Source organism: Phyllobates terribilis, unplaced genomic scaffold (assembly GCF_046119375.1).
Source record: "Phyllobates terribilis strain yellow unplaced genomic scaffold, ASM4611937v1 Scaffold_11__3_contigs__length_659146591, whole genome shotgun sequence".
In the NCBI taxonomy this organism is placed as follows: domain Eukaryota; kingdom Metazoa; phylum Chordata; class Amphibia; order Anura; family Dendrobatidae; genus Phyllobates; species Phyllobates terribilis.
In genome coordinates, this window is record NW_027362771.1 from 488,319,958 (window position 1) to 488,332,976 (window position 13,019).

Sequence of the window (13,019 nt, forward strand, 5' to 3'; positions counted from 1 at the left end):
CGTTCTAAACCTAATTCTACAAACCATATATATTGTATTGAATCCACCTGACAACTTCATCTCTTAAATCAGGGAAAAATAGAACAACCCTCACTAAACAATGACAAACACACAAACTGCTCTACATCTGCTATCCCTGAATCTCCATTTATTAGGAGATTGTGCTTTAGAGATTAATGTCATGCTAAAATCCAGGGTTTACAGAGTTCATGTGACATCACCCTAAGAGGGGCATCACATGGTCACATTTTCTGTTTTGCCTTTGAATCCTATTTTTTTTAATTTTAATTATTTTGTTCTTGGTATATTTTTTCCATTATCTCCGGCCTAAATGACATGGGCTGCTTGGTTGAAATGATAAACAGTTTGGACAGAGAAGAAGTTCACAGATGTCACCCATGTCAACAGAACAATTAAACTGGATCTGTCATCATGTTGCATCAGTTAAAGGAATAATGAAGAGTAAACTAACGGGTACATGACTGCATAGCCTCAAAATAAGAAAATAAGTAATATAGTTAGTTTATATATACAGTGCAGACCAAAAGTTTGGACACACATTCTCATTTAAAGATTTTTCTGTATTTTCATGACTATGAAAATTGTACTTTCACACTGAAGGCATCAAAACTATGAATTAACACATGTGGAATTATATACTTAACAAAAAAGTGTGACACAACTGAAAATATGTCTTATATTCTAGGCTCTTCAAAGTAGCCACCTTTTGCTTTGATGACTGCTTTGCACACTCTTGGCATTCTCTTGATGAGCTTCAAGAGGTAGTCACCGGAAATGGTTTTCACTTCACAGGTGTGCCCTGTCAGGTTTAATAAGTGGGATTTCTTGCCTTATAAATGGAGTTGGGACCATCAGTTGTGTTGTGCAGAAGTCAGGTGGATACACAGCTGATAGTCCTACTGAATAGACTGTTAGAATTTGTATTATGGCAAGAAAAAAGCAGCTAAGTAAAGAAAAACGAGTGGCCATCATTACTTTAAGAAATGAAGGTCAGTCAGTCCGAAAAATTGGGCAAACTTTGAAAGTTTCCCCAAGTGCAGTTGCAAAAACCATCAAGTTCTACAAAGAAACTGGCTCACATGAGGACTGCCCCAGGAAAGGAAGACCAAGAGTCACCTCTGCTTCTGAGGATAAGTTTATCCGAGTCACCAGCCTCAGAAATCGCAGGTTAACAGCAGCTCAGATTAGAGACCAGGTCAATGCCACACAGAGTTCTAGCAGCAGACACATCTCTACAACAACTGTCAAGAGGAGACTTTGTGCAGCAGGCCTTCATGGTAAAATAGCTGCTAGGAAACCACTGCTAAGGACAGGCAACAAGCAGAAGAGACTTGTTTGGGCTAAAGAACACAAGGAATGAACATTAGACCAGTGGAAATCTGTGCTTTGGTCTGATGAGTCCAAATTTGAGATCTTTGGTTCCAACCACCGTGTCTTTGTGCGACGCAGAAAAGGTGAACGGATGGACTCTACATTCTGGTTCCCACCGTGTAGCATGGAGGAGGAGGTGTGATGGTGTGGGGGTGCTTTGCTGGTGACACTGTTGGGGATTTATTCAAAATTGAAGGCATACTGAACCAGCATGGCTACCACAGCATCTTGCAGCGGCATGCTATTCCATCCGGTTTGCGTTTAGTTTGACCATCATTTACTTTTCAACAGGACAATGACCCCAAACACACCTCCAGGCTGTGTAAGGGCTATTTGACCAAGACGGAGAGCGATGGGGTGCTACGCCAGATGACCTGGCCTCCACAGTCACCAGACCTGAACCCAATCGAGATGGTTTGGGGTGAGCTGGACTGCAGAGAGAAGGCAAAAGGGCCAACAAGTGCTAAGCATCTCTGGGAACTCCTTCAAGATTGTTGGAAGACCATTTCCGGTGACTACCTCTTGAAGCTCATCAAGAGAATGCCAAGAGTGTCCAAAGCAGTCATCAAAGCAAAAGGTGGCTACTTTGAAGAACCTAGAATATAAGACATATTTTCAGTTGTTTCACACTCTTTTTTTTAAGTATAGATGTAGTATAGATTCAGTGTGAATGTACAATTTTCATAGTCATGAAAATACAGAAAAATCTTTAAATGAGAAGGTGTGTCCAATTCCAATGCCCCCCCCCCCCCCCCCGGTATTCCTTGGTCTCTACTTACTGGGTCTCCCCTACTGCTAGTGATTGGCTGAATCTGGGTTTTCTGCATGTCAGAGGGAACCAGGAAGCAGAGAATCTGTGGCCAATATTGGGCTAATGCTACATTCACACGTCAGTTTTACTATCTGAGATTAAAGAAATTCTATGGGTCCATGTGCTGTTTTAGAAAACAATGGCCAGCACATGGCCATGTTACATGTGTGTATGAAGCCTTAGCGGGGTCTCTTACATGTTAAAAGCCACCAGAAAGCAGATACCAGCAGAGACTGTTGGAGAGTCGTAGCAGTAGCGGCAGATCTGTAGAGGTGAGTTTTCTTCTTTTGTCTTTTTATGACACTGAATTGTAGTAAAAAACGGATTAGCTAGAGAATCCTTTTAAAGGGTAACCAAACTTTCAAGTAACGTTTCAGAATAAGCTGTCATGTGTGTACATGAGCAATAACACTATGTCTGGTCTTGATATGACTTGCATCCTGCATTTTCACCAGATTTCTCCTCTGCAGACTCTATCTCTTATTTTGCAATCCACTGGAAGCTGGTGGGTAGAGACTAGCTGCTGTGACATCTCCTATACACAGCATAGCCTGCAGAGATGGATTCCTGCTCTTCCTTCATTTTTTAACATACAGAGACAAACAACAGCATTATGGAGGAAATTAAACAGCAGTCCTCAGCTGTCTATAAGGGAATCAGTGCAGGGATGAGATAAAAGACATGCTAGAAAGCTTAGTACGATCTTTTTACGTCTCACTAGCCTGTTTCCCCTCTCTGCTCCTCACACCTCCTCCCCCTCCCCTCTCCATAGAGTATAATGAGCTATGTCACACGACACCACAGGGAGCAGGTGGTCCATCTTGTCTGAGCAAGATGGATTTGAGCAATTTTTACAGGGGTGACAATTTCAGGAGGCAGGGAGCAGAAGAAGTGGCTGATGTGGAGAAGGAAGCTGGTTTATCTGATAAGATATATTACAAAGTTTCTTATATCCACCTGTGCTATTGATTTTTGAAAAGTTTGTTGAAACTTTCATTTTAAGTCTAAAATGGCTAATTCGTTAAAGATTTTGTCCTATTTCAGCCTAAATTGGAGGGAAGATTAGTAATGCTTTAATATAAGCAAAATCCGCATTACTTACCTGATGAAGCCCCTTGACTCAAGAGCCACTTATCCACTGCTCCCCACCAGTCTTTGTTGACAGGACTGCAGCAGTGAGGTCGCAAGTACAACCATGACCACTGTAGCCAATCACTGTCCTCAGTGGTCTTGTAACGTCTATCTTGGCATCACAGCTAGACATAGATAGGGCATCCCTACTATAGCAACCAAATAAAGCACAGCAAGGGACCACCAAGAGTTGGCACAGAAGCAGCATGGGTAGGACATGGCGAGACAATACAGAGCAGAACAGATATGTGATGTGTAGTATGTGATTTTACAACATTATCAGCTTTCGCCCTAAATCAGGACTGCTCTTATCCTGGAAGGTTTGCTGCACAGTAACGTTTATTATGTCATAACGTATATTATGTTTAACATTGATGACCTATCCGTAGAATAGGTCATCAATATCTGATCGATGGGGGTGCGACAACCAGAGCCCCTGCCGATCAGCTGTTCCTGGTTTAGTAGGCGGCTGGAACTGCTCAGTTACGGAACTGAACTCTATAGTGGCTGCGGGGTGGATAGAGGGGTGGATGTGCAGTACCTGGCCATGGGCATTATTTCGCGACAGGGCTGCGCTGTGCAGTTCTGTTACTGAGAAGTTCCGTCTGCTGCCAACAGGAACAGCTGATCGGCGGAGGCACCAGATGTCGCACCCCCACCAATCAGACATCGATGATCTATCCTCAGGGTAGGTCATCAATGTTAAAGTAGTGAACAACCTCTTTAAGGCCACGGCCCCACTATCAGTATTCGGTCAGTATTTTTTCTCAGGAGTGGGAGCCAAAACCAGGTGAGGGACAATCAGAGAAAAGGTATAATAGAAACAAATCACCAATTCGGCATTTATCACACACTAATGGTTTTGGCTCCTACTCCTGATAAAAAATACTGATTAAATACTGATAGTGGGGCCCTGGCCTAAAACCAAAACTACAGGGAAAGTAAACTGAGAAAAGCAAACGGAATGGAAAGAATTTACCATAGTGGAGATTCACCAACACTGATGTAAGGGAAAAGTGGAGCATTGACCGTAACAACAAGATTCCAGCATTTAACTTTTAGTATGCCATTTAGAGAAGGAAGGGTCAACTTGATCGGTTACTAATGGAAACTGCTCCACTTTTCCCTTACATTAATTTTTATCTCCTTTCTAACTAAATTTTAGATGTACTGAGTGCCCCATTCACAACTTGTTAAACCTACTGCGTTGCATTATAGATTTCATCCTCAAGGACATATATGAATAACAATAGCGTTAGATTTTCTTGAAGCTAGGCTCATTAGGGAGGAAAGGCATTGACCTTTCCCATGATGTGACGGAGTTTGCATCTCTGTCAGTAAACCAGGTGTGACAGGCTGCAATTTAAGAAAGGAAGAGAATGTGTCCTGTAAGCACAATCTTGCGTTTGCACATGACACACTCTTGTGCTTGTGTCACAATTAGTTGCTCAGTCATTTTGATCTCAACACCTGTGAAAAGCTAAAATATGTATAAGCCAATTACCAAAGTCCACTCCCAGCGATTCAACATTGTATAAGTGTATATGAAACTATGCGGATTCGCACCCTCCGTCGTGACCCATCATTCAGCGCATCCTCCTCCGAGACTCAAAACATCATTTACCATTATAATCACAGATTAACAGAGGAAAAGGCAACTTAAAGGGGTTTTACACATTTAGAAAAGTGGTCCCCAAACATTTGCAGTCATGTAAAATAACAAAGCCAGATAGTACTTGCTCTCCACGTTCCAGCGCCGGTAACTCATTGCTGCTCCGGTCTCTATGCTTTCGTTGTAGCGGTGATATCACAACTATAACATGCATCACCGCTGCAGCCAATCCCTGATCTTAGCGATTCTCCCAATGTAAACAGCACAAGCTGCTGAGCTATGTAAATGGCTGCAGTGGTGATGCAAGCTATAGTCGTGACATCACCGCTGCAACCTAAACACAGAGACTGGAGCAGCGACAGGGATCTGGCACTGGACCGGGGGAGGGTGAGTACTATCTGGCTTTGTTACTTTACATGTCAGCAAATGAGTCATTACCACTTTTTAAAAGTTGAAAAACCTTCCAAAAGGTACCAAAAGAACTGGTCACTGTGGACTCAAAAATTCCGCCAACCCGGGCTTATGGGGTTACTTTACTATACCGTATGATACATTGACAATCTCAATGCTTTTTTTCTCTTTTGTAAAATATACTAGTTTGTGTATTGTATTATCTATGCAGTATGATTTATGCCACTAGTTCTGAGCACGAGTTAAAACTTACTTGTTTGATTATCTACCTTTCCTTTGTTTTCTACCACATTATATTCCCTCTCCTTTTTTCTTTTTTACACTTCTCCATTATTCTTTACCCCTCTGATTTTGGCATATTATTAATAAAAATCTTTGGCAGTAAAAGTGGAAAAACCCTTTTAACTAAATTTTTAGTATACAGGGACCTAATGCCAAATCAGCAATTGGGTTCCCATCTTCCTATCATATGTCATTTATACTGCGTTCCAAATTATTGCATTTTCATAAGTGGTCGATGGAAATACATAGTAACATAGTAACATAGTTTGTAAAGCCGAATAAAGACTTGCGTCCATCAAGTTCGACCTGTTAGTTCTGTAATTGCTAAAGTTGATCCAGAGGAGGGCAAAAACCCCAAATGATTTAGCCAATCTTCACCTGAGGAAAAATTCCCTCCCGACTCTGAAACCAGCAGTCAGAATAAATCCCTGTATCAACCTACTATTTTATTTTATTTTTAAGTATATGCAGAAATCTGCCTGGTATCTAGAAATGCATCCAGTCCCCGCTTGAACTGGTGTAGTGAATCTGACATTACCGTCTCCTCACTCAGTGAATTCCATATTCTCACTGCTCTTACCGTAAAGAACCCCTTCCTATGCTGGTGCTGAAACCTTTTCTCTTCCAGTCTTAGTGAATGCCCTCTTGTTACCGTAATATCCCTCCTTTTGAACAAATCCCGGGCAAGATCTCTATACTGTCCCCTAACATATTTGTACACATTTATTATGTCCCCCCTCAACCTTCTCTTTTCCAGGCTGAATAGTCCTAGTTTTGCCAGCCTCTCTGGGTATTGCAGTCCCTCCATTTCCTTTATTAATTTTGTTGCCCTCCTTTGTACCTTTTCAAGCTCATTTATATCCTTTCTATATATTGGGGCCCATAACTGAGCACAGTATTCCAAGTGTGGTCTGACCAGTGCTTTGTACAGTGGAAGAACAATGTTCTCATCCTTTGCAGCTATACCTCTTCTGATACATCCCATTACCCTGTTTACCCTTACAGCAGCGGCCTGACTTTGGGCACTCCAATTTAGTTTGCTATCAATCAAGATGCCCAAGTCCTTCTCCATCTCTGAATTCCCCAATGATTTCCCATTCAGTGAGTACTGGTGACTTCCATTTTTCCTTCCCATATGTATGACCTTACATTTCTCCTCGTTAAACCTCATTTGCCATTTAATGCTCCACCTACCCAGCTTATCCAAATCCCTCTGTAGGTCTGCACTGTCCTCTTTTGTATTAATTGTTTTACATAACTTTGTGTCATCTGCAAATATTGATATTTTACTATTTATCCCGCTGACTATGTCGTTAATAAAGATATTAAATAACATTGGGCCTAGTACAGACCCCTGTGGTACCCCACTAGTGACGCTTACCCAATCTGAGTATATTCCATTTATAACCACCCTCTGCCTTCTATCCCTTAGCCAGTTAGCTACCCACTTGCAGACATTTTCCCCCAGCCCCATCATTCTCATTTTGTATACCAACCTATTATGTGGCACGCTATCGAACGCTTTTGAGAAGTCGAGATACACGACATCCACTGGTTCCCCCTGATCTACTCGAGAGCTAACTTCCTCGTAGAAGTCAATCAGGTTTGTTTGGCAGGAGCGATTCCTCATGAATCCATGTTGGTTCGGGATTAAAAGATTATTAGCATCAAGATGCTCCATAATTGCCTCTTTAATGAAGCTTTCAAAAATTTTGCCCACAACGGACGTCAGACTCACCGGCCGATAGTTTCCGGCGTCACTTTTCGCTCCCTTTTTGAATATTGGCACTACATTCGCCTGTCGCCAATCAAGTGGCACAGACCCAGTCTCAACAGAGTCCTTAAATATAAGATATAACGGTCTGTCTATCACATTGCTTAGTTCCCTTAGTACCCGTGGGTGTATGCCATCAGGTCCTGGTGATTTGATTATTTTAATGTTACTGAGGCGTTTCTGTACCTCAACTTGGGTTAGATTTGTCATACTTAGTGGAGGATTAAGCTTGTCACTTCTCATTTCTCCTGTTAGTTCTATTTCCTTTGTGAAAGTTGTCGAAAAAAAATTATTTAATAGATTAGCTTTATCCTCATCTTTCTCTATGATTTTGCCTTCCTCACTTTTTATTGGTCCAATATTATCCGATTTAATCCTTTTACTGTTTATATACGTAAAGAACAGTTTGGGATTTGATCTACTTTCCCTAGCAATACGTTTCTCTGTTTCCTCCTTTGCTATTTTTATTTGTTTTTTACAGGTTCTCGTTTTTTCCTTGTAACACATTAGTGCCTCCTTACTGTTTTCCTGTTTTAATCTCTTGAATGCCTCTTTTTTGCTATTTAACGCCCCTTTTACGTTCTTGTTCAACCATATTGGTTTCCTCTTATTTCTGGCCCTTTTATTACCATACGGTATATACCTCTCGCACTGAGTATTCAGAATTCTTTTGAAGGTTTCCCATTTACTATTCGTATTCCATTGATTAAGAACTTTGTCCCAGTCAATAAGTTGAAGGTTTTCTATCAGCTGATCAAACTTCGCCCTCCTAAAGTTTAATGTTTTTGTTGTTCCCTTATTGATAACCCTACTGAAGGGCTTTTTGAAGTCGATAATATTATGATCGCTATTACCTAGGTGCCCCCGTATCTGTACCTCAGTTATTCTATCAGGCCTATTAGTCAATATTAAGTCCAACACGGCCTTCCCTCTCGTTGGTTCCTGCACTAGTTGGGAGAGATAATTATCCTTAATATTTGTCAAGAACCTTTTTCCTTTCTGAGATCTACAGGTTTCTGTTTCCCAGTCAATATCCGGGTAGTTGAAATCCCCCATTACAATCACTTCATTATGTTTTGCTACTTTGTCTATTTGTCCTAATAGCAGATTCTCATTCTCCTCTGTTATATTTGGTGGCTTATAGCAGACCCCCAGTAATATTTTATTATTATTTTTTGCCCCCTCTATCTCTACCCACATGGACTCGACCCCCTCTTCTCCCTCTCCTATATCTTCCCTTAGTCTGGGTTTTAGACATGACTTTACATATAAGCAGACTCCTCCGCCTTTCCCCTGTTTCCGGTCCCTTCTAAATAAACTATAATCTAATAAATTTACCGCCCAGTCGTAGCTATCGTCTAGCCAAGTCTCTGTTATACCTACGATGTCATACCTCTCCTCCGATATAAGATATAAGCGCCCGCAGCTCATCCGCTCATCAGTATAATGTTCAAATCATCAAGATGTTTTGATGTGAACTGCCTGCCAGCCTCATAAATCTTTTGCTTGAGGATACTCCAAAGGTTCACAATAAAGTTGAGGTCATGGGAGGATGGCGGTCAAACCATGAGTTTCTCTCCTTTTATGCCCATAGCAGCCAATTACTCAATGGTATTCTTTGCAGCATTGTCATGCATGAAAACAATTTTGCTATGGATGGCATGGTTTTTCTTATTGTATCAAGGAAGAAAGTGGTCAGCCAGAGGTAATTTTCACACTTTCATGGACCCTATAGGGGCCTACAAGCTCTCTCCTCATGATTCTGGCACAAAACATGACTTCTCCATCTCCTTGCTGACATTACAGACTTGTTGGGATATAGTGGCCATCCACCAATCATCCACTACTCCATCCATCTGGAGTCCAGATTCTGGACAATCCAGGGTTGCGCAGCACTCATCAGTAAACAAGCCTGTTTTAAAATTAGTCTTGTATGTCTAGGTCCACTGTAACCATTTTTGCTTGTGAACACTGCTTTTTGGGTGGCCAAATAGTAGGTTTATGTGCAACTGCAAGCCTCTGGTGTATCCTACCCTTTGAGGTTTGTGGGACTCCAGATGCACCAGCAGCTTCAAATACCTGATTTCTGCCTTGTAATTGTATTTTGGCAACTGCTTTGTCTCTTAATCCGATGAATTTGTCTGGAAGAAACCTTCCTCATTATGCCTTTATCTGCACAAACCTATCTGTGTCTGTATTAGCCACAAATCTCTGCACACAGTACGATGTTGACGCTTAAGTTTTCATGAAATAGCTAATGCTTTCATACCTTGTCCAGCGTCTCTTTGACGCTTTTCAGCAGCAGGGAGATCCTTTTTTCTTTTCCATATTGCTTGAAACCTGTGGCTGCTTCATAATGGGGAACATCCTTTTTAAGTAGTTTTCCTTTAATTTGGGGAAGCTCTGAAAATAAGGGCCCTATCAGGACCCTGTTAGCCAAACTGGAGAACCTGGAAAGTCTCTCGCTCTGGAGAGTCTCTCGCATTTAACTTACGCAAATCAGATGCGCGTCATTGGCTCCTCCCATTGGCAAGTCCGTCACATGATAGCGGGCCGCCGATGGGTTAGCATGACAAACCAGGGACTGCAGGAGACCCCTGTTGTTGTCATCGCCGATCTTTTTTTGTTACATTTTGTTACAGAAATGAAGCCCTGCTATCTGTAACACAAGTGATCAGACAATCGCAGCTTCTAGTCTCCTATGGAGACTATTGAAGCAAGTGAAAAGTAAAAAAAAAAGATTTATTTTTTTTTTTAAAAATCTAAAAGTTCAAATCACCATTCAAAATAAAACAATTAAAAAATATATACAGTACAGACCAAAAGTTTGGACACACCTTCTCATTTAAAGATTTTTCTGTATTTTCATGACTATGAAAATTGTACCTTCACACTGAAGGCATCAAAACTATGAATTAACACATGTGGAATTATATACTTAACAAAAAGGTGTGAAACAACTGAAAATATGTCTTATATTCTAGGTTCTTCAAAGTAGCCACCTTTTGCTTTGATGACTGCTTTGCACACTCTTGGCATTCTCTTGATGAGCTTCAAGAGGTAGTCACCGGAAATGGTTTTCACTTCACAGGTGTGCCCTGTCAGGTTTAATAAGTGGGATTTCTTGCCTTATAAATGGGGTTGGGACCATCAGTTGTGTTGTGCAGAAGTCAGGTTGATACACAGCTGACAGTCCTACTGAATAGACTGTTAGAATTTGCATTATGCAAGAAAAATGCAGCTAAGTAAAGAAAAACTAGTGGCCATCATTACTTTAAGAAATGAAGGTCAGTCAGTTCGAAAAATTGGGCAAACTTTGAAAGTGTCCCCAAGTGCAGTTGCAAAAACCATCAAGCGCTACAAAGAAACTGGCTCACATGAGGACCGCCCCAGGAAAGGAAGACCAAGAGTCACCTCTGCTTCTGAGGATAAGTTTGTTCGAGTCACCAGCCTCAAAAATTGCAGGTTAACAGCAGCTCAGATTAGAGACCAGGTCAATGCCACACAGACTTCTAGCAGCAGACACATCTCTTCAACAACTGTTAAGAGGAGACTTTGTGCAGCAGGCCTTCATGGTAAAATAGCTGCTAGGAAACCACTGCTAAGGATAGACAACAAGCAGAAGAGACTTGTTTGGGCTAAAAAACACAAGGAATGGACATTAGACCAGTGGAAATCTGTGCTTTGGTCTGATGAGTCCAAATTTGAGATCTTTGGTTCCAACCACCGTGTCTTTGAGCGACGCAGAAAAGGTGAACGGATAGACTCTACATGCCTGGTTCCCACCGTGAAGCATGGAGGAGGAGGAGGTGTGATGGTGTGGGGGTGCTTTGCTGGTGACACTGTTGGGGATTTATTCAAAATTGAAGGCATACTGAACCAGCATGGCTACCACAGCATCTTGCAGCGGCATGCTATTCCATCCGGTTTGCGTTTAGTTGGACCATCATTTATATTTCAACAGGACAATGACCCCAAACACACCCCCAGGCTGTGTAAGGGCTATTTGATCAAGAAGGAGAGTGATGGGGTGCTACGCCAGATGACCAGGCCTCCACAGTCACCAGACCTGAACCCAATCGAGATGGTTTGGGGTGAGCTGGACCGCAAGTGCTAAGCATCTCTGGGAACTCCCTCAAGATTGTTGGAAGACCATTCCCGGTGACTACCTCTTGAGGCTCATCAAGAGAATGCCAAGAGTGTGCAAACCAGTCATCAAAGTAAAAGGTGGCTACTTTGAAGAACCTAGAATATAAGACATATTTTTAGTTGTGTCACACTTTTTTGTTAAGTATATAATTCCACATGTGTTAATTCATAGTTTTGATGCCTTCAGTGTGAATGTACAATTTTCATAGTCATGAAAATACAGAAAAATCTTTAAATGAGAAGGTGTGTCCAAACTTTTGGTCTGTACTGTATATATACACATATTTGGTATCACCACATTCAGAATCACCCAATCCATCAATATATGAAAACAATCTGATCGGTAAACGGCATGACGAGAAAAAAAAATCTAAACGCCTGAATTAAGTTTTTTTGGTCGCCGCAACATTGCAATAAAATGCAATAACAGGTGATCAAAACATTGTATCTATCCCAAAATTGTATAAATAAAAACGTCAGCTCGGCGCGCAAAATATAAGCCCTCACTCAGCCCCAGGTCCCGAAAAATGGAGACACTACGGGTCTCGGAAAATGGCGCTATATATATATTTTTTGCACAAACTTGTAAAGACCTGGAGGATCATAATGGCAGGTCAGTTTTAGCATATAGTGAACATGGTAAAAGAAAAAAAAGAAAAAACATCTGTGGTATTGCACTTTTTTTTGCAAATTCACCACACTTGGATTTTTTTTTCCATTTTCCAGTACACTATATGGTAAAATCAATGGTGACGTTCAAAAGTACAACTCGTCTCGCAAAAAACAAGCCCTCACATGACCTTATTGACGGAAAATTAAAAAAGTTATGACTCTGGGAAGAAGGGGAGCAAAAACGCAAAAACCCAAGGTGGTGAAGAGGTTGAAGATCTGCGATAGTTGGGTTCCCTGTTGAAGACTTTGCATTAGGGCCCATGATCATCGCGTTACACCACTGCTTCCTTGCATCATGTTAGATCCTTTCATAATCCACAAATTAGCTAATCTTGTAATAGGTATGCTACGAGACTGACGTGTAAAAGCACAAGAATGTATGTACAAGATTATGGAACTGGAGGAGCAGTAATTCAGTCTCCAATAGGATTTATAAGCCTGTAGTGGTGCAGGGTATATAAATGCAGCGGCCTTACTTGTTTCTGTGCACACTTGTAATCCTGGCTCCAGCCGGCTCTCAATATGAGGATACAAGAAGGAAAACATCTACAATTCACTAAAAGCGGAGGAAATGCTGACAAAATGCGCATACAGCAAAGTTGTGATGTATTTTCAACTACATGCTGTTTTTTATTACAATTTATGTACTTGAAAACTATTTCCAGCTCGTGAGATCACTTGTATTAGCTTCTTTCCTCAATGGGGTTCACAATGTAACACTCACTCACTAGTTCCAAGTGCATCATAAGAAAACATAGGAAGGACAGTGAAATTCTGCACAGACA